At 39.3% G+C, this 18,684-nt stretch overlaps 1 protein-coding gene across 1 annotated transcript in view; it reads left to right on the forward strand.

Moving 5' to 3' along the window:
• The first annotated feature begins 421 nt into the window (after positions 1 to 421).
• Positions 422 to 18,684, forward strand: part of LOC126751704 (rho GTPase-activating protein 100F) — a 98,295-nt gene continuing 80,032 nt past the window's right edge. Inside the window, exon 1 of the mRNA XM_050462174.1 lies at positions 422 to 2,919. The gene's annotated coding sequence lies outside the window, so the exon portion shown is untranslated. The remainder of the gene's footprint in view (positions 2,920 to 18,684) is intronic.

Here is an 18,684-nt window from a genome sequence, read left to right on the forward strand (position 1 = left end):
TTCTGTGGCAATATCAAATTGCAGTTGAGAAAAAGTGGAGCCGGTTCTTCAACATTTAATATTTCTCAAAAATTTTTGAAATATCAAAGTTCTCATCAAATCAGTGAAAGTCAAAATTGTTCGTGAGATCTTCCAATCTGATCTAAATTTTTACATGCAACCCTGACTGCGTGATACCCGTCAAAATCGCTCCTAAAGTCAATGAAGAGCTTAACTCTCGCATTTACACTTCAACACCATTACCACCCCCAACCACCAGCAGCACCAACTGTCAGCGCCGGCTCTCGCGCTGTCGCGGCCTCTGCACACGCTCGCCACCCACTGCAGGTCGCAGCAGTTTCACCAACGAGAAAATCGTATAGCTCACAGCGTTGCGCGATGATTGCATACTTTTCGGACTCACTTCGAGTTGAGCCGAGTGCGTGTGCGGAGCATTGGTGCAGTGCCGCGCGGACGTCCACTGAAAGCAAATAATTAAAGTGGATAAAAATTCAATAAACACAAAGTTACAACGCTGCACAAGCTTGCAAAAATCATAGTAAAGGTGGAAATAAGTACGTTGAACACAATTTTTTTTACGTAAACCCAAAGAGCTTACTGTTGCGGTGCCGATTTTTCACCATTTCCTCGAGCAAAGTTTGTCTACACTATTGTGCGAAAGTGGGGTAGAAGCAGTGCTGAAATAACTTTAAGTGAAAAGTGCGTGTCAAAAGCCACTGAAGGCAGTTAGAATTGTGTGGAATAATGCAATTTTTCGTTTGCTGATTTTAATGAACGAATGCAAATGAAAATTTGGGATCGCCGATAACCGCATGAGATGATAAGTATCCTGTGTTCTACATTTAAATTATCCTGAGTGTGTGCCATTTTTTGCTGCGCTCCCAATACGAATGTACAACTCTCGCCTCCCACAGCACTTGACGCTCTGAAACGGACTCTCTCACGCTGCTGCGGCTGCACTTGGCAAAAGAGATATATTTTATTATACTGAAATTAAATCCTGCAAACACGAACGGGAAGTAGGTTGTCCCGTTCGCACAGCGCTGCAATACAAGTGAAATAACTGTGTAGAAAGTGCTGCAGAATTGTAATTAAAGCGTTTTTTTTCTAAAAGTAATTAAATAAAATAGTAAATTACATACTTCAATGCACCGTTAGCAAAGAGCAAAAAGCATTTGCTTATCTAACAACTATCTTTAATAGTTGTACGCAAGTTTTCCAACGCAGAAATCGCCGAGTCGCTCGCTAAACGGGACATTGCACCGCGTCTCATCGCAACGCAACGCATCGCATCGCAGCACTTCGCGTGGCAGCGAACGCGCCGGATTCGTGTTTGTGTATGTGTGCGCACTTGTGTGCAGCAGGCACTTTCGCAGTTCGGAATCGGGGTAAAAGGACCAAATATGAATGCGAAATGCTCTCGCAAGCCATCTCGTGGTCACACAAAACCGTTGTACGAGGCATAAGAAAAAGTCTCGCACTGCCACTCGGACGCATTCCTTCGCTTCACACATAGCAAAATTCACATCAAAATTCAACATTCCCCTCTCCCTGCTTAGTACAGCTAAACTAGTACAACAACAACAAGAAAATCAATTTAGTCAAGCGTTGGGAAAATTTTTTCCAACGCCACAAATTAAAAAGCAAATTACGGAAATTCATCGAGGAATTTCGCCTGCGAAAAGTGTGTGCATAGTAAATGTAGAACGCGCGTGTATGTGTGTGTGCATATGTGTGATTGTGTACTAAGGCTCCCTGAAGGGCCATTATCCAAGTGAAAAAGCATTACGTACAGGTTCTTCTTTGCAAAATCCATTGCGAGCTCGTGTAGACGCGAGGAGAGCAAAGCGAAAGAAGCGAAAAGTGTGTACAATAAATTAAAGCACGAATAAAGAAAAGTGAAGTGATAGTAAGCATTGCAATTATATTGACCACCGAATTACAACGAGATTTTTTTCTACAACCGAAAATACTATTCCAACATCACCCACATCAGCGCTGTCACCAACAACAGCAACATCGCAGCATTGCAACATCGCTAAACGCCGACGTCCAGGTCATCGTCATAGCTAGCGCCATCGTCCAACGCTACTACTAGTCGTAGTAGTCAAAAGCACAGCAAAAACAACATCGCATCGGCTGAAAGTATACGCATCAGTCGGCCAGTGTGCGCCCACCCACAGTTGCTGTCGGCGACGACATCGCGTTACATACACGCGAAGTAATTTGCCACCGAACGGTTTCGTAGTGACAGCAGCGGCTTTCTGCGCTGCCTTTGAATGCCTTTCGGTGTCGCGCGTTGAATTGAATTATTATCCAACGCGCTGTTTTTTTCGATTAAGCATAGGCATATCATCACCTGCGGCATCGTGCCTAGGCAACGGCGCTCATACTCACATGTCAGACCGGTCACGGCTGCTCTAACGTAATAACGTCTCATAACGTCATCGCTTACACACACACGTACGTATATACGCCGTACGCTGGCGTAACCACATACATACACGTACATATGTATGTGTGCATGTGCGTTTGTAAATAATCGTCGTCGTCATTGTGTCATCGTGCCATCGCAAGTGTTGTTGTTGTCGTCGTACCCTTTACACTCGCAATCGTGGCCCATTCACTGCCGGATATGCGTTGCAGCATCAACGGAAATTAAACAAATCATAGCCGAAGTCGAGTTGGAAGTGGAAGTGGAAATCCAAGCTGAAATCATCGGTGGATCCAAGCAGCGGACGCACAATTACAGCGCTGCATATTTGTAGCGTTCGTCAGTCAGTCGGCGCATCGCACATGAGTTCATGAGTTTTTAATAACGCAGCGGAAGTTTTTTGCACCGTTCATTGTAGTCGTTTTTGTTTTATGCGATGAGCAAATCGCTCAGCAAGGAATGCCGCTGTTGCATCGAGAGAACAGGTAAAGTAAGCGCGAGAGCGTGGGGAGTGTTTAGGGCAACAGCTATTGCACGCACTCAAGAATTTGAGGTGTTATCAAATTACTTTTGAAATATTTCTTCGCACGTAGCGTGGGCGGAATGCCATTGAGCAGAAAGTATTTGGTTATTAAAAGAAAATATATGAGCGCACATTTGATAACCTTTACATCGACAATAGCGTTAAAGTGTGCCTAGAAAGCAGCTCTTTTGGCGTCTTATACCGCAAGTTTTAGATTTTTCCAAGCTAGTATACCACCTTCAGCTAAAACCAAAAAATCAAAATTATATCTTTATGTACATAGATAATCGCTTTGCCCTGGTAACGCCGGGTTGTTTTTTTCTAATTTAGATTTTTCACTTTTTGGCACACTTTGAAGGAAAAAACGCAAAGTTTTGCAAAAAAATCGATTAAATCGTTGTTGGTTAATAAAAAAAAAAACAAAAAAATTAAAAAAATCTCTCCAGCGTTACTTCGTACAGAAACAGTGTTCAATAGTTTTGAAATTATCAGAGACACCGACTTTGACAACATGAAGTGTGGGTAAAATGCTTTAAAGTTTTGAAATCTGATTTAAAATATTCAAAATTAAAAAAAAAAAAACAAAAAATCTCGGAACTCTGTCAATTTTGCTGTAATCGACTTTAAATTTTGACACAATCAAAAAAAAAAAAAACTAAAACCCTATTCCTCCGTTAAATAAAGTTTTTCTGAAAACTTTCTCGCCATTCTAAAGGAAAGAGACATTTTTAACTATCCACCAGCTGTTCGCAGAATCAAACATTGATAAACCAATCAATTCCCTACGCTCATCTAAAGTAGAAGAAACTTGCTCAACTTATTAAGCTATATTAAGGTAGTCTGGTAACTTATGCCTATTTTCATGACTTCTTTGTAGGGTGGTTTTTTATAGGAAAATAAAAATGAATTATCTTGAATATTTAGAGTGTTTTTATTTACATTTTGAAAATATAAAAAAAAAAAATTATTTGAAAAAATTTAATAATTTATTACTGTTATTATTGTCACTCGAAGTTGGAACCTCAAAAACAAATGCACGTGGTGGCCCGGGTGATTTCCTGGTGTTATCTGAAATCAAATATTCTTGATTATTCTTAATCTATAGACATGTCATTCTGGTCGGAACTACTGAAGTTAAATTTCAAGGGTTAAATAACAAAATGGGGAACTTTGAAACAAAAAGACCTTTTATTTTAGCAATGAAAGGGTTGTAAAATAAAAAGATAGGGGTGAAAAAATTATCGTTAGTACCGACGAGAACTATAACTGTGTAGAATAGCCTGTTAAAATTTGAAAGCAATCGGTTGAGTAGAAAAACAGTTAGGACTCGGCCCGACCAGAAAAACAATGTTTTGAAAAAAACGCGTTTAAAGTTCAACAACCTTTAAGTTGGACTCCGAGGCGCTCCAGGAAACTCGTTATAACTCCCGAAATATTTCGAATTTGCATCTGAAATTTTTACAGTATATTCTCAAGACATTGTACTTTCAAATTAAGTAAAAAAAAATGTTTGAACCTAAGTTACCAGACTACTACCTTAAGCTCTTATGTAATCTTCATAGCTCTTTATTAACTTCATAATCAAATAACAAGGTAGCCTACTTCAATTCAGCTACTGACTATTTATTTACTTGAATTTATGTTGAGTTCACACTATGTATTATAAGTACATTATTCGTCTGAAAAGCAGCCTTTAGGGATTTTTATACTTATGGCATGCTAAAAATTACGATAAATCCCAGTATTCTGGGATAATAACAATATAATATTTTAGTATGAGTTGACTTTTTGTTCTTAGTACTTCACTGCGGGGGCTACAGTGTCTATAGGGTATAGACAATGTTCTCAACTTTTAGATATGTTTTTATAGAGCAAAATATATTCTTACACACATTTAAGAGAAGACTTTATGACCGGAAGAAATCTTATTGTAACCGCAAGTTTTTACCAATTTGACGTTCTTTATTCGATATCGACAGCAATACAGCATAATAGTTGTAAAAAACATTGTAGAAGCTCTAATATTGAAAGGAAAATTCAGAATACGTTCATGTTGCAACACGAACTCCCGTTCATGGCGCCGTGTTTTTGCACAACTGCGAAGTGTTTTCTTTGAAGTGCTTAAGTGGATATACCTGTGTACAGTTAGATGACCGAAAAAAGCGAATTTTTCAGATTCCATATTTTTTCTGAGAAAAATTTTCATTTTATTGATCCAAAAATTTGTACACATATTTCGGTATCTTTTAACTATTTTTTAAGACTTATCATTAGTAGATATATTTATTTTGAAAGTAACTACACTACCACTGACCACTATATCTCTGAATTGAATCCTTTTAGGAGGAATTGTTCACCTTCAAACGGAGGTTCATCATCTTAAAGTAATGTTAAATCTAGTAAATAGTTGAGGGAATTTTTTGACAAAATGTCAGTTACTAAACAAAAAATTTGATTTTTGACCAAAATTTCGGCCTTAAATTGTTCATTAAAAACAAATATTTATCGGTGAGAAAAAATCTTCGTTTAATTACTAAATCATATATTTAAGAAGCTCGTCCTAAAATGTGAGTCTTATCGGCTTAGCCGTTTTCGAGTAATGTTGGTCAGCGACTTTGAAAACACCATTTTGAGAAAAACGCGTTTAAAGTTTGGCCTTGTACTTCCAAGCACTTTGCAACGCCTTTTCAAATTTGCGTGTAACTTTGCAAATATTCACCGGAACAATATGAAATTTTCTGAGTATATTCTTAAATATATACAATGGTTTGTCAAAAAAGTCTTGCGGTATTTTTATTGAATTTTTTTTTGTTTATTGAAATTGAAATGAATTTTAGATGACTCATGCCCAGCTCTTGACCGATGCTACGGCTGCTACTATGCCGGTCTCTTTCGACCAATTCAGCGATTTTATCGCAATCTACACCAGAACGAAAACGTCGAAACCATCGTTGTGCGGTGGAAATGGAAACTATATCGGGTCCATAAACTGCACAAATTTTATTGGCGGCTTGAGATGCATTTTTGCCTTTATCGTCATCGTATTGTCAAAGATCACGAAGCTGTGGATTAATGGAAAGTTATTAATTACAAATACAGACGGCCAGAAAACAAAGCATTAATGCTTTAAGTAAAATTTTAGAACTTTACGGTAATATTTTCTTCCAATTAGTGAGGAGTAAGACCTTCAGTAACTAACTAAATAGCGGACAGTACGAATTATTGCTAAGGATATTTTGAATTGCTGTCATTTTCATATGACTATATAATTGCGTACCTTTCTGCGCGTATGTACATTTTCAGAATTTTCTAATGCGAAATCCATGTAGTATGTTCATAAATATGCAAAAGTCCACATAATCGAAAACTTCGCAATCCCTGCACTTTTTACAAACCACTTTTTAATAGCAAGCAAAGCCAACTCATAGCTTAAACAAATCCTTCACACAATGTAAAGTAGAAATTAATATAATATTTGTATGCAAATGTGTGTGTTTGTATGTCTGAACAAATGTTTATAGATTCGCTTCATTTGTTCAGTTCCCAATTGTTTGACTAACAAATACAAAAACGAAAAAAAATCTCTCTTTTTACCCTATTCCTTTTCACAAACTGTACGCTTAGACGTTGGCGTATTTTATTTAATATTTATTTGTGAGCTTTTCTATTTCATTTCCATGTATTTATAGATTACATACACATGTGTGTGCGTGTGTGCGGGCGCATATGTGTGAAACTTGGAATTTTGTGTGCCAATGTTGTCGCCATTCTCGCTGTTGTTTTTTTACTTCCACTGTTGTTGTTTTTGGTCCTTTCTTGATACTTTTTTTGGCCCATGCTTTTTTGTTATTTTTTTCTTTCCAACATTTATGTCGTACGTTCGCAAGCCCAGGAAAGGAGGTGGCGGTGTCGACTTGTTTTATCACTGGAGTGAGCCGTGCTGTCAATGTGACAGTTAATATGAACGGTACTAGTGTATGTGTGTGTGTATGGGTGGGGGCCTGGGTGGCCGGTGAACGATGCGTGCTGCAAGTTAGGGGGTTGATAAGCTAGCTAACGGCATATTTGTGGAATATCTACTAGCAGTTAACACATATGCAAGCACACACACACACACACACACATGCGTATAGAAAGTTATCACCATACAAGCGAATGTGAATTGCAGGAGGGTGAACTCATCAGCGCAACAAAAATAACAGAAACATAGAAATTAGCAATAAAATTTTAATCAACATTTTAAACAAATATCACACAAAGCAAACGTTCGAAAGCGAGCTTGAGTGAGTTTTTAGTTGTTGCAAGCGCAGTAGAAAGGGGCATGTAGTGCAGTGTTTCGTCACAAATCGATCGATTACCTTTTCCGTGAATGTATGGATTTTTTACACATTTTTTTACATTTGTACTCACACACTATTCCATTGGATAGCTCCAGTTTGCCGCCTTGTATCCGGTATAATTTTGGCTGTTCAGCGTAGCGCAGCGAGAAAGAGAGTAGAAGAGAGAGAAATAAAAGAGCGCGATAAAGTTAATTCGCTCGTGGCACAATTTTTCAGTGACTCTGCAGAAGGGATGCCAAGTCAGGCAACGATAAATCGCTGACATTATGTGTTTTGAAGGCACTACTGACATATTTTTTTGGCATTTAGCTAACTCTTCATACAATATAAACGAGAGACTGCATGTTATTTCAATATAAAATATTGATAAATTTTAATCATTATTATTTTTTTTATTGCCATACTAAAAAATATTATATATATAAAATTCTATAAATTACAATATTTTTCAAAAAATTCTGCACACTTTGGCATCCCTACCGCTAAGTTTGGCAGCATGCTCTCACAGCAAGTGCCCGAGTTCACAAATGAGAGCATGTGCCGCTGCAAGAAATGTATGGAATTTCTAAGTTCTCCCATCAGGGGTTGTAATCGCGCTGGCTGCAAGAAAATGGTTCACCAACAGTAAACTGAAGTTGGTTTTATTTTTGTTGCTCTGGCCATTGATGAACTATGTACTTATGTATTTGTGCGAGTATGTTGTTGAAATTTTTGTGTAAGCACGTAGTAAAATATAGTATTGCCAACTTGCGTTAATCATACTCCATTGTTTAACGGTAAAATCGCATGCTTGTTCCGAGAGTCCTAAAATATGAGTTGTACGAATTGTAATTTCGGTGATTTGGTACATTTTCAAATCACTATACATTTTTTAAATCATTTTCTAAATCATTATTGAGAAGATTCCTTGTTTTTAGCGTGTTTCGTTTCTGGCCTTATGGGGGTCATCCCATGTGACGGCGTATTTTTTAGAATTCTACGACCAGTAGACAAATAGAGCTGTCAGTTTATTATAATTTATTAACATATATTTCGACAGTATAAATCGTAGTCATTTGAAAATTTTTGCTATAAAAATTATTATATTATTATAAAACATTTTGGAAGTTTTTGATTGATAATAGTTTACTATATTCCATGCATTTACATATGCTGAGTATACCCTACAATTTTCTTATCATACGATCAAGCTGTTCTTGAGATACGATGGAAGAAAGTTTGAAAAGCGTTTAAGGTTTCAAGTTCGTAACGCAGCGCTCCAAACAGCTCTTTCTTCTAATTGCTGTAGCTTGAAAACGACTTCGAATTTTTAAAAATCACTTGACTATCGTATTCTAGACATGTTAAAAAACAATTTATGAGAAAAAAACAAACTCGATTCTTTGAGCCCATCACGTAAGACAAACTTTCATTCACAGCTTTTACATTGTGGAGAAGAGTGTTCGTCATAAAATTAATAGCAGATAAGCACTATATGAATACTATTCTTGCTATTTCGTGATACATTTTGGTCGATCTCAGTTAGTACTTAACAAATTTCGAAGGTTTATAGAAAAACAATTGGTATTGTAACATTCCATTTTTTATTTTTTACTTACTCATATTTCAAGACTATACAGGTTTTAGAAACAAGAAATAATCATAAAGTTTGAACATTCTTGAAGAATCACCACAAGAGTGGATGGTCATCTAATCAATAAAATAATGACGAATTATTGATTATTGCAATACATAAACGTATCAACCAATTACTCTAAAAAAACTTTTCATAATAAAGTGTGATCCGAGGTTCTCTTCTTTTTCAAGTAAAAAAAGAAACTTCAAATTTAATGGGGAATGTTTATTATCATTCGAAAGAACATTCTTTGGCGTTATTTTTTTGAAGATTATGACTTTCAAATGTTGGCGGAGGCTACGTCTCAGATGGTCCATCCGCTGAATCCAATTCCAAGGCTTGAATCAAAGCGGGATTACCCACATAGACTTTAGACTTAACATATCTCCTCCCCCTGCGGGTACGGGGAGACCCCCTCAGGGTTCGGGCGGGAAACCGAATATACCCGCGGTAAGGCATGCCTGTCGTAAGAGGCGACTAAGATCCTGGCCACCAGTCCAGGGCTGTATGGAAGCTCAACTGGTCGTAGCTTCGGCTACAAGGTCATACCAAAGACTTTAACCTGATACCACGGGGAGCAGTAGGCCCTGGAGATAACTCCAGTCTGCTCATTGGGTTTGGCCCTTTGTGGAGATTCGTGGTGGCTGTGATTAAAACCCAAATCGCGGGAAGAACTGACTTTGTCAGTCGAATGTGGAGTTGCATTGCAACCGGTGCCGGACCCAAAGTACGGCAGAGGTTTTAGATGGGCCTCGAGCCCTACCAAGGTGGTTAGTGTGTCCATGCCACACTGCCAATTGGTACTGAAAATGATTACCCAGTTTTCAGGGCGCTGATCGACATCAGGATCCCACGTTAAACACAATCAGACGTTAACATATCCCCACAGGAAAAAGTCTAACGGTGTGATATTACACGATCATGGTGGTCAATCGACCGGTCCAAAACGTTAAATTATCTGCTCTCCGAAGTGTTCTCTCAATAAATCTAATGATTGATACGGGGTGTGGAAAGTGGCGCCGTCATGCTTCAACTTCAGGCATCAAATAGTCGGATATCATGATGCGATAAAGGCCCCATTGAAGAAATATGGTCCAATGATTCCAACCACACCAAACCGTTGATATTTCAGATGAAATGGCAGCTCTTGAATTCAGATGTGCTCCCCGACCCAAATGCGGCAATTTTGCTTGTTTGCATACCCATTGAGCCAGAATTTGGCTCGAAAACGTTGGATGTTCTTCTAACTTTGCAAGAGCCTATAGAGATAACGATGTCGCTTGGCAAGGTCGAACGCTTTCAATTTAAGATTTCGACGTAAAACGCGCCAAGTCGTTCCATACGACAGTCCGAGGTGCTGCGAACGGCGTCGAATCGATTTTCCACGGTCTTCGTGTACACTCTCAGCGACGGCTGCTATATTTTTTCAATGCATGTTGGACGTGGTATATTTGGTCGAAAATAAGTAGACTTTTTTCAAAACATTTTTAACTTTCTCGAATTTTTTAAACGTATTACAAATTAAAAAATTTCAGTTTCCGGTGGTTCACATGATTGTGAGGTATGAAACGTAGGCTAATTTTAAGAAAAACTCTTCAAAAGTTCCAAGTTAAGACTAACCGGTCGAGTTGTCACGACACGAAAACAGCTATAACTTTGAAAATCCTTTAGCGAGATGTTTTTGAGTATCTAGACTGCCGAAGAATTAAGGAAATGGTCGATTTTTTTTTCAAATCTCTAGATTAAACTATCCCTTTTAAAGGGGGTACAGGTATTCTAGTCAAAGGATTGCACTAGTTGCTTGGTTAAATTACAAACAAAAGAACACTAGGTAATACTTTGAATAACGTTTTAAGCAAAAACTAAATATAGATTACGAAAACGGTTATCATAAAATCGTATAAATATTCTGATCAATTGAATTTTGATTTCTACGAAGGGGAGTGTGAATTAGTGACAAAGTTTTTTACTACAATAGTTGATACACATAAAATACTTACGATGGTCACAGAGAGTATTTTATAGTTTTTTAAGATCTGATGCATTCTTTTGACTCAGAGGCTATTCCTTGCTTTTTGCATTTCCATTGTTTTTGGAGTGTAAGAAAAACTTCAGGAAACATTTGCTTTAAGTTTGGAGGTATACGTTTGTACTAAAGTCAGTCTTGGATCTTATACTTCTGCTAGGAAAGTAATTCTTTTTTAGTAAAGATGGGCAAGGAAACTATAATATATTCGAATGAAAATTAAGAGTTTTGGGGGTTTAACGAGAGTTTTTCAAATGAATATCTAACGTTAAGAAACCTTTGAGGAGCATTTAATAGTACATATTTCAATGAAGAAAACTTCAGTAAAATACTCAAAATTTTGTGATAGGCACAAGTTTAGCATCCCTTGTCACTTTTTCTCAAGATCCTTTTCAACCAGATCTCAGGCAATGGAAACTATAGTTCTGAAGATAGTCAATGTAAATTTGATATTAATTTCATTTTAGTGATTTAAAATAAGTCAAGAGAGTCCGCACTATATACATACATATATGCAGGAACTCATTAAAAATTCGATAGATTTGTTACTCACTTCCTCTAGGAAGTGTGGGGCTTCAATTTTTTTCATAGCAATTGTTGCAACAGTTTCCTTTAAAGTGGTGCTGGCGTTGCTGCTGGTGGGTGCTCATTACTGATTTGCCCAAACGTTGCGCCGACCAAAGCATTGGCCCTGCGCTGGCGCAATCAAAAGGCAGTGGCCGTAGAATAAATCTTGTTGGCAGCGCAGCATAATGCCGTTGGCCGAATACTCGTTGCTTGCATTGTATGCGAATGTGTCACAAGTTCATTGGAATGCATCAGGCGAGCGACATACGAATTTCATGCCACATATCACATGTCGCATGGCGCTTTCATAGTTCATAGCCGGCTTGTGGCTGTTGGCTGCTGTGATTGCACCGACTTGTTTGTCCGTGCCAATAAACGCGTTCAAACACACGTGCGTGTGTGTGTGTGAGTCCATGGGCTCGTGTGTTCATATTCGTATGCGTGTGTGTGTGTGTGCTTTCTGGCAAATGATTTGGCCGCATTACGCTGATGTTCTCATGCATGCACTGCGTTGTTGTTGTTGTTGTTATTGTCACGCAACTCCTCATCAGCTGCCGCGACTTGCGCGCAGTTGTAGTTTCAGTTGCACTCGCCGTATCCGCAAGATTGCAGCAACAAGATGTCATGTTTTCTATCAACGATCGGCCGAAATGTGTGTCCCTGCATGCGACTATCTGCTGGTTCTTCTGTTGCAAGCCTTTTTATACTTCTGTAAGTGCTTTGTTTTCTTCTGGTGTTTTGTAGAAGTGTTTAGCCAGATTTTTGCCGCTGCCGCAGTTGCTCGCAGTAACCGTTATATATAAATTTAGTGAAGCAGTCATATGTATGTGCGAGTATATCAGAGCCTGCCACAAAATTTGGCAAATTGCCAAACAAATCAAGCCCTTGCATACATATTGCACTGACGCTGGTCCTGCTTGCCATTAGTGCATCCATGTCTGCGCCCTTGTTGCTGCTCTGCCACACTGTGCTCCGGCAGATCTAGGTCTTTTGCCGTTGTTATCCTAGTAGGACTTAATTAAAAGTGTTTTTTGTACTTTTTTGTTTTTGTGATTTTTTGTAGAGGTATTAACGCCCGGCTCATACAGACATTGTCGGCATTTAACTAGAATGTGGGTAGTAAAAATATTAGTTTGGCCATGTGGAAAGTGGATGTTATGAATTTAAACACTCAAAGAAATGATTTTTGTGAAAGTAAATTGCCTTGAGTACTTAACAATATGTAATTATTTTAAGTAGTTTTCATTTAAGAATAAATTCAAGCTCAGCTAGGAAGCAAAACCTTCTAATAAATTAGTGATATGAATGACTATAAATTGTCTAACTTTAGTAAAGCGGTAAATGTATGGGGCTACCAAACTGTAACTGTCTCGAGATTAACATCTCAGATGTGAAATATGTATTGATCAATTTACTTTTCTGTGGTTTTGAGATAGTCTATATCCATTTAAAAATCATAGCTTGCTAGGCGGTAAAGCGGACGAAGCTTATATAAGGTTGTGAAATATCTCCCTTCCGCCTTTTTGCTCTTTATTCAATGCTTTATAAAAAGTGTTACAGTGATCGGATATAGTTCAAATATGCGCCGTTTCGTTCGTTAGTCTGTTTCCATCCAAACCGCGACTTCAGAATACCCCCCTTGTAGAAGCTCCCGTACTTATTTACGAAGAACTGGGACAGTCACTTTTCACAAGCCTCTTTTGAGTTCAACTTCACACCAACAAGGGCGTTCGCCATGGACAGGAATCACTTGGCGCTATATCCGGGCTATATGGTGGATGCGGTAAAACCTCCCATCAGAGCTCCCGTAGCTTCTGACGAGTCATCAACGAAGTATGTGGTCTGGCGTTGTCCTGGTGGAACACTACTCCCTTCCTGTTGGCCAATTCTGGATGCTTCTGGTCGATCGCCTGCCTCAAGCGCTCCAGTTGTTTGGTAGAATTAAGCCTCTGGCCATATGGGAGCAGCTCATAGTGCATGATTCCCTTCCAATCCCACCAAACACACAGCAAAACCTTCCTGGCTGTCAATCCCGGCTCGGCCACTGTTTGGCCACTGCTTAGAAAGATTCACCGAGCTCCGACCACGACCGTTTTCGCTTGATATTGTCGTATGTGATCCTTTTTTCATCGCCAGTCACTATACGCTTCATGGGTCGATTTCGTTCCGTTTCAGCAGCATATCGCAGGCGTTGATTCAGTCTAGAAGGTTTTTTTGCGTCAAATCATGCGGCGCCCAAACATCAATCTTTTTTGTGTATCCAGCCTTCTCCAGATGGTCCCATTTTTTGGGCGATGTCACGAGAAGCCACATGTCGGTCTAACTCGATGTTTTCCATGTTTTGATCGGTATTCGTTGTCACAGGTCTTCCGCCGGCTGGCTTATCCATGGTGTCGTTTTCACCCACTCTGAATCGTCGAAGCCATTCCTCCGCAGTTCAAAGTGATAGAGTGCACTCCCCTAAACCACCATTAATCTCACGGAACGTTTCTCTAGCGGATTTGCCTTTAACGAAGGAAAACTTTATTATAGCGCGAATTTCGGCGTTAGTGAACTCCATGTTTACACGTCTATGTATAACTGTTGGACGCAATATCCAAACTAATCATGCATAGCGTCGTTTTGTAGGTTATGTCAAGACTTTCAAAGATGTATAGTATTGCCAGATACGAGCTCTGTAACGCTTTATATATAGCCGCGAGATTCAAAAAACAAAAAGGCGGAAGGGAGATATTTGACAACCTTCTATTATAAAGGTCTTAATTAATATAAGGTCTAGTAGAAAGAAATCCATTATTTTTATGTTAATTGAGTTATCCAGTGTGACGGCCGTTTATAAAGATTTTTTCCGAGTATTTTTCAATAATTTTTGAAACTTTGAAATTTTTAAGTAAACATTTTTTTAATTATAATAATAATAAATTTATCGCTGCAATGGCATCCATGAAAAAAAGGTAGACAAACGGCGTCTATAATTTAATATTTTTCAAAAAACCGAGTTCGGCCGATAAATTTAAAATTTTAAAATAATCGAATCTCACTCCTGTAACTTTCCAACTATATTAAATTTCGAAAAATTACTTGCCAGCACATTCTATGAAGGCTCTAAAATGATTTTTTGAAATCGTTACACCGGAGGATTCCCTTAAATTGAAGGTTTTATTTTTTACCTAGCTAGAACTATCCGCTTTAAGTGAAATATGCAGTATTTTGTTCGAAAGCCATTCGAATTGCCATTTTGAATTCATAAAATTACTCTCTTGAAAGATTTCAACCCTATTGCGAACAAGCTCCTTTTGATGCAAATTTTTCATTAACAAAATCATTCGCCATAGACAGGTGCTAGTAATAAGCAATTGTTGCTAAGCCGGACTATGAGTTTAATTCATAATAATCTCTCAATCAACTTCGTGGAGTATCTCTGTGAGTCGTGGTCGATGAACAAGCGTTATTCTGATAGAACACAATTTCTCTCCTATTGGCAAAAGCTGCTGGGCGATTACTTCTTCCAGAAGGTCCAATTGCTTACAGTATCGTCATGTTCGAATTAAGAGTCTGACCTTACGGGAGCAACGGTATATGATTCCTGATCAATCCCACCAAATAAGTACATAGAAAAACCTTACTGACCGTCAATTTTGGCTTGGCCGCCTTTTGTGCCGGCTCAGTGGAATTCAGCCACGATCATTTAACTTGACGTTGCCTTAAGTGACTCACTTTGCATTCCCAGTAAACATCTGCATTACAAATTAATGAGTTTTATCGCATTGCAGTAGTGATTCATAGATGGAAATTTGGTCTTTGAGTTTTTTTGCGTTAATTCGTGTGATACCCATTTGTCATACTTTTTGTATTCAGTCTTAGGTATATCTGCTTACGGGGCTAAATTTCATTCAGAGGCATCTATCTGATAGGTCGGGGTCTTTGTGTGCGGGCGGGACGAGGTTTGGATGCATGTTAATGTAAAATACCTGATGTACTCGGACATAAGGGATCTGGCTGGTATGGTGATTAGCTGGACTGATGGACGTTAAGATATTAGCGGTATGGTTTCCACAAGTCGGAATGCCAATCAGATAGAGTCGTTTGCGCGTGAATTGTTGAGGCGGCGAAGGAGTTTAACTGGGTATTAGGGTTAGATTCTTGTGTTTATGGTGTGTTAGTGTAATGTGCGTATGGGGTCCAACCTATGGTCACCAGTCCAGAAGCTAAACTGATAGTAGTTTCGGCGACGAGGTCTGACCAGAGACTTAATTTTGGCACCATGAGGAGCAGGATCCTTTAAAGTTCGCTCCAACCTGCTCATGCGGACTGACCCCTTGGAGAGTATAGTGGTGGTTGTGGGTAAAACCCGAATGCGGAAGTACTGACTCTTTGTCAGTTGAATGTGGAGTTGCATCGCAACCGGATGCCGGACCCAAAGTATGGCAGAGGTTTTGATGGTCCTCGAACCCTACCAAGGTGGTTAATCTACGCTGCCAATTGGTACTGAAAAATACCTGGCATTGATTTGATCCGCTTTGCTTTTGAGCGCCGTGAGGTAAGGCTGTCGTTAGCGGGTACCCACGTTAAACACACCGAACGTTGTACGTAAATGGTTCCAAATGAGCTTTTCTGCCAAGTTTCGTGAGCTATCAAAGCAATGCTTACATGATGGCCGCCTTTGATGGTTTCCATTATTTTATGGGTATTTTTGATAATTTGCCTTCCAGAGAGAGGATGATATTTGTAATCAGAAGTCCAAATCTTGAACCCAATTTTCGACGGTTTGCAAGCATAAATCGGCCGATGCTGCTGAAATTTCATATTCGATATTCGTACAAAGTTCATCAATCGGCGCTGGCTTATTGACATAGACCATATACTAGATGTATCTCCAACTGACTGGGCAATTTCGTGAGATAACACGTTCAAACATGGTTTTAGCTTGTGACATAGTCCTGTTGAATTCACATATTGTCCAAGTCCATATCATCCAATTCGGGCCAAAAATATTCGGTTATCATTGAGCGGTAGCGATTCCCATTCACAGTAACGTGCCGGTCTTGATCGTCACGGAAGAAGTACGGCCCAATGACGCCCATAAACCGTACCAAACCGTAATTGCGGGATGCAATGGTAACTCATGGAGTACGTGTGAAATGCTGTCAGACCAACAACGCATATTTTGTTACTTGACGAAGCCTTCCAGCTAGAAAAGAGCCTCATCGCTGAAGATGATTTTTTGATGAAATTCTGGATAATTTTCAAGTTGTTGCTCAGGCCAATTCACGAACATACTGACGATTTCTGGTGGTTAAGCGGTTTCAGTTTTTTTGCAAAATTCGCCACAACGATGTCAGAGTGATGCCCAACGCTTGAGAACGACGTGTGAGAGATTGATTTGGGTCTTCCTCAATTAATACGCTAGCGGCACCAACATTCTCGACACTATGGGCACTTCTTTATCTCACTTGCACGGGAAAAGTTTGTATTATGCCTGCGGATTAAAATTTTTCCACTAGACGCTCAGTTATTGATCTGACAGGACGTTCAAGACGACCATAAATTGGACGTAGCGCTCTTAAAGTTGAGTCCACTGACTCCGAATTTCGTTAGTAAATTTTAATAATTTCGACTAGTTGTTGGTTATACGATCTTTCCATGATGAAATCGCAAGCTTTACTGAAGAGAAATGTCAAAAAACGGAAAAATTATGACATCGTTAGCTGTCCCTATCGGTCTACTTTTATAGCGTCCCTATTGAAAACCCTATATTTCTACTTCGCAAGCTGTAATTAGATTTTGAAATGAAGGCAAATTTAAATCTTGTCTTAATTTTGGGACAAGCTGTATATTTTTAATAATGAACTGGACTTACATAAAAACGTAAGGACAAACAAAAAGCATCAAATTGTGAAGAAGTGTTAAAGTTATTTGATAAAAACTGGGTCTTAATCGGAACTGATTTCTGTCCGAATCTATAAATATGGAAAAAATCAGGTGCTGTAAGAAAAATATATAAAAATTATTTAAAGATGGTCATATTAACTGGTTATTTTTCTGCCTAGAGTCTCCCAAAAGAAATTAGAAATTTATTAAGTACCTAAAGCTAACTATTGTGACTTCAAAATATTCACTTTAGCATACTTGATGAATCAGTCAGAAAACTAATAATGCACAGTACTTTAAAAATAACCAAACTGAATTGTAAACATTTTTCATAAACTCACCCACACATGCTTATCTCTACAGCCATAAACTAATAAAAGCGCCACTCATCGGCAGTAATGCCGTTGGCCTGTGGCAGTCGTGCTCAATGAATGGCGAAGGTGCCGCCAGCAAGGCGTTGTTTCAATTTTACTGCACACTTTTAGGCGTTTAAATTGAATTCAAGCGGCGTGTTTGCCACGAGCTCACATGCACACGCAGCCAAGCTGAGAATGAAGTGAATGCATTGAGGCGCACACACACACACACACACACACACATGCGCACACATGTTTATAGGTAATTTGTATATATACATTGGGTGAAGCTTTCAACGCACACACACATATACAGGCGTGCAAACAAGCACACACGACGGCATTGTTGCACTGACGGCAATATTTCTTCTTTCTCTTGGCTCAATAGGCGAGCGAGCGCACAGTTTTAGTAGCCATTAAAGCTGCGCTTGCATTATGTCGCTATGAAGTTAAGTTCGTTTCCTCCGCGTCACCCAAAGCTGCAGCGGCGCACTCCTCCTCTCCCCCTAGGCGGAGTTAGTCGCCCATAATGCACGCATACACGACGCATGCCAAGCGGAAATGCTGGCTGGCCTGCGCCAAGAATGCGACTATAGCGGCAGCGGCGCAAGAGGTGGCGCATGTGTGTATGTGGCAAGCGTGTGTGTGTGTCGGCTGGAAAGGGTTGATTGAGTTGCCGTTGGCTTGCGACCGCTTCGAGGCATTGTAAGCATTATGGGCGACTGAAATACCACTGGATATTAGGCCAAACAAAGAGTAGAGCACGTTGCATGTACATATATGCATATGCATAGACATTAGGGTGTGTATGTGTGTGTATGCGGCACATGCCTTGCCGGCGAGTGGTTTCATTGCATTGCCAAACATAAATTAATTTTCCTCTGCCCGACGCGTCGTCAGTCAGCCAATGAGCAAGTGCAGCAGCGTTGCAGCGAGCCAGCAAGTCGCCTGC

The sequence above is a fragment of the Bactrocera neohumeralis genome, chromosome 2 (assembly GCF_024586455.1).
Source record: "Bactrocera neohumeralis isolate Rockhampton chromosome 2, APGP_CSIRO_Bneo_wtdbg2-racon-allhic-juicebox.fasta_v2, whole genome shotgun sequence".
NCBI classification, from domain to species: domain Eukaryota; kingdom Metazoa; phylum Arthropoda; class Insecta; order Diptera; family Tephritidae; genus Bactrocera; species Bactrocera neohumeralis.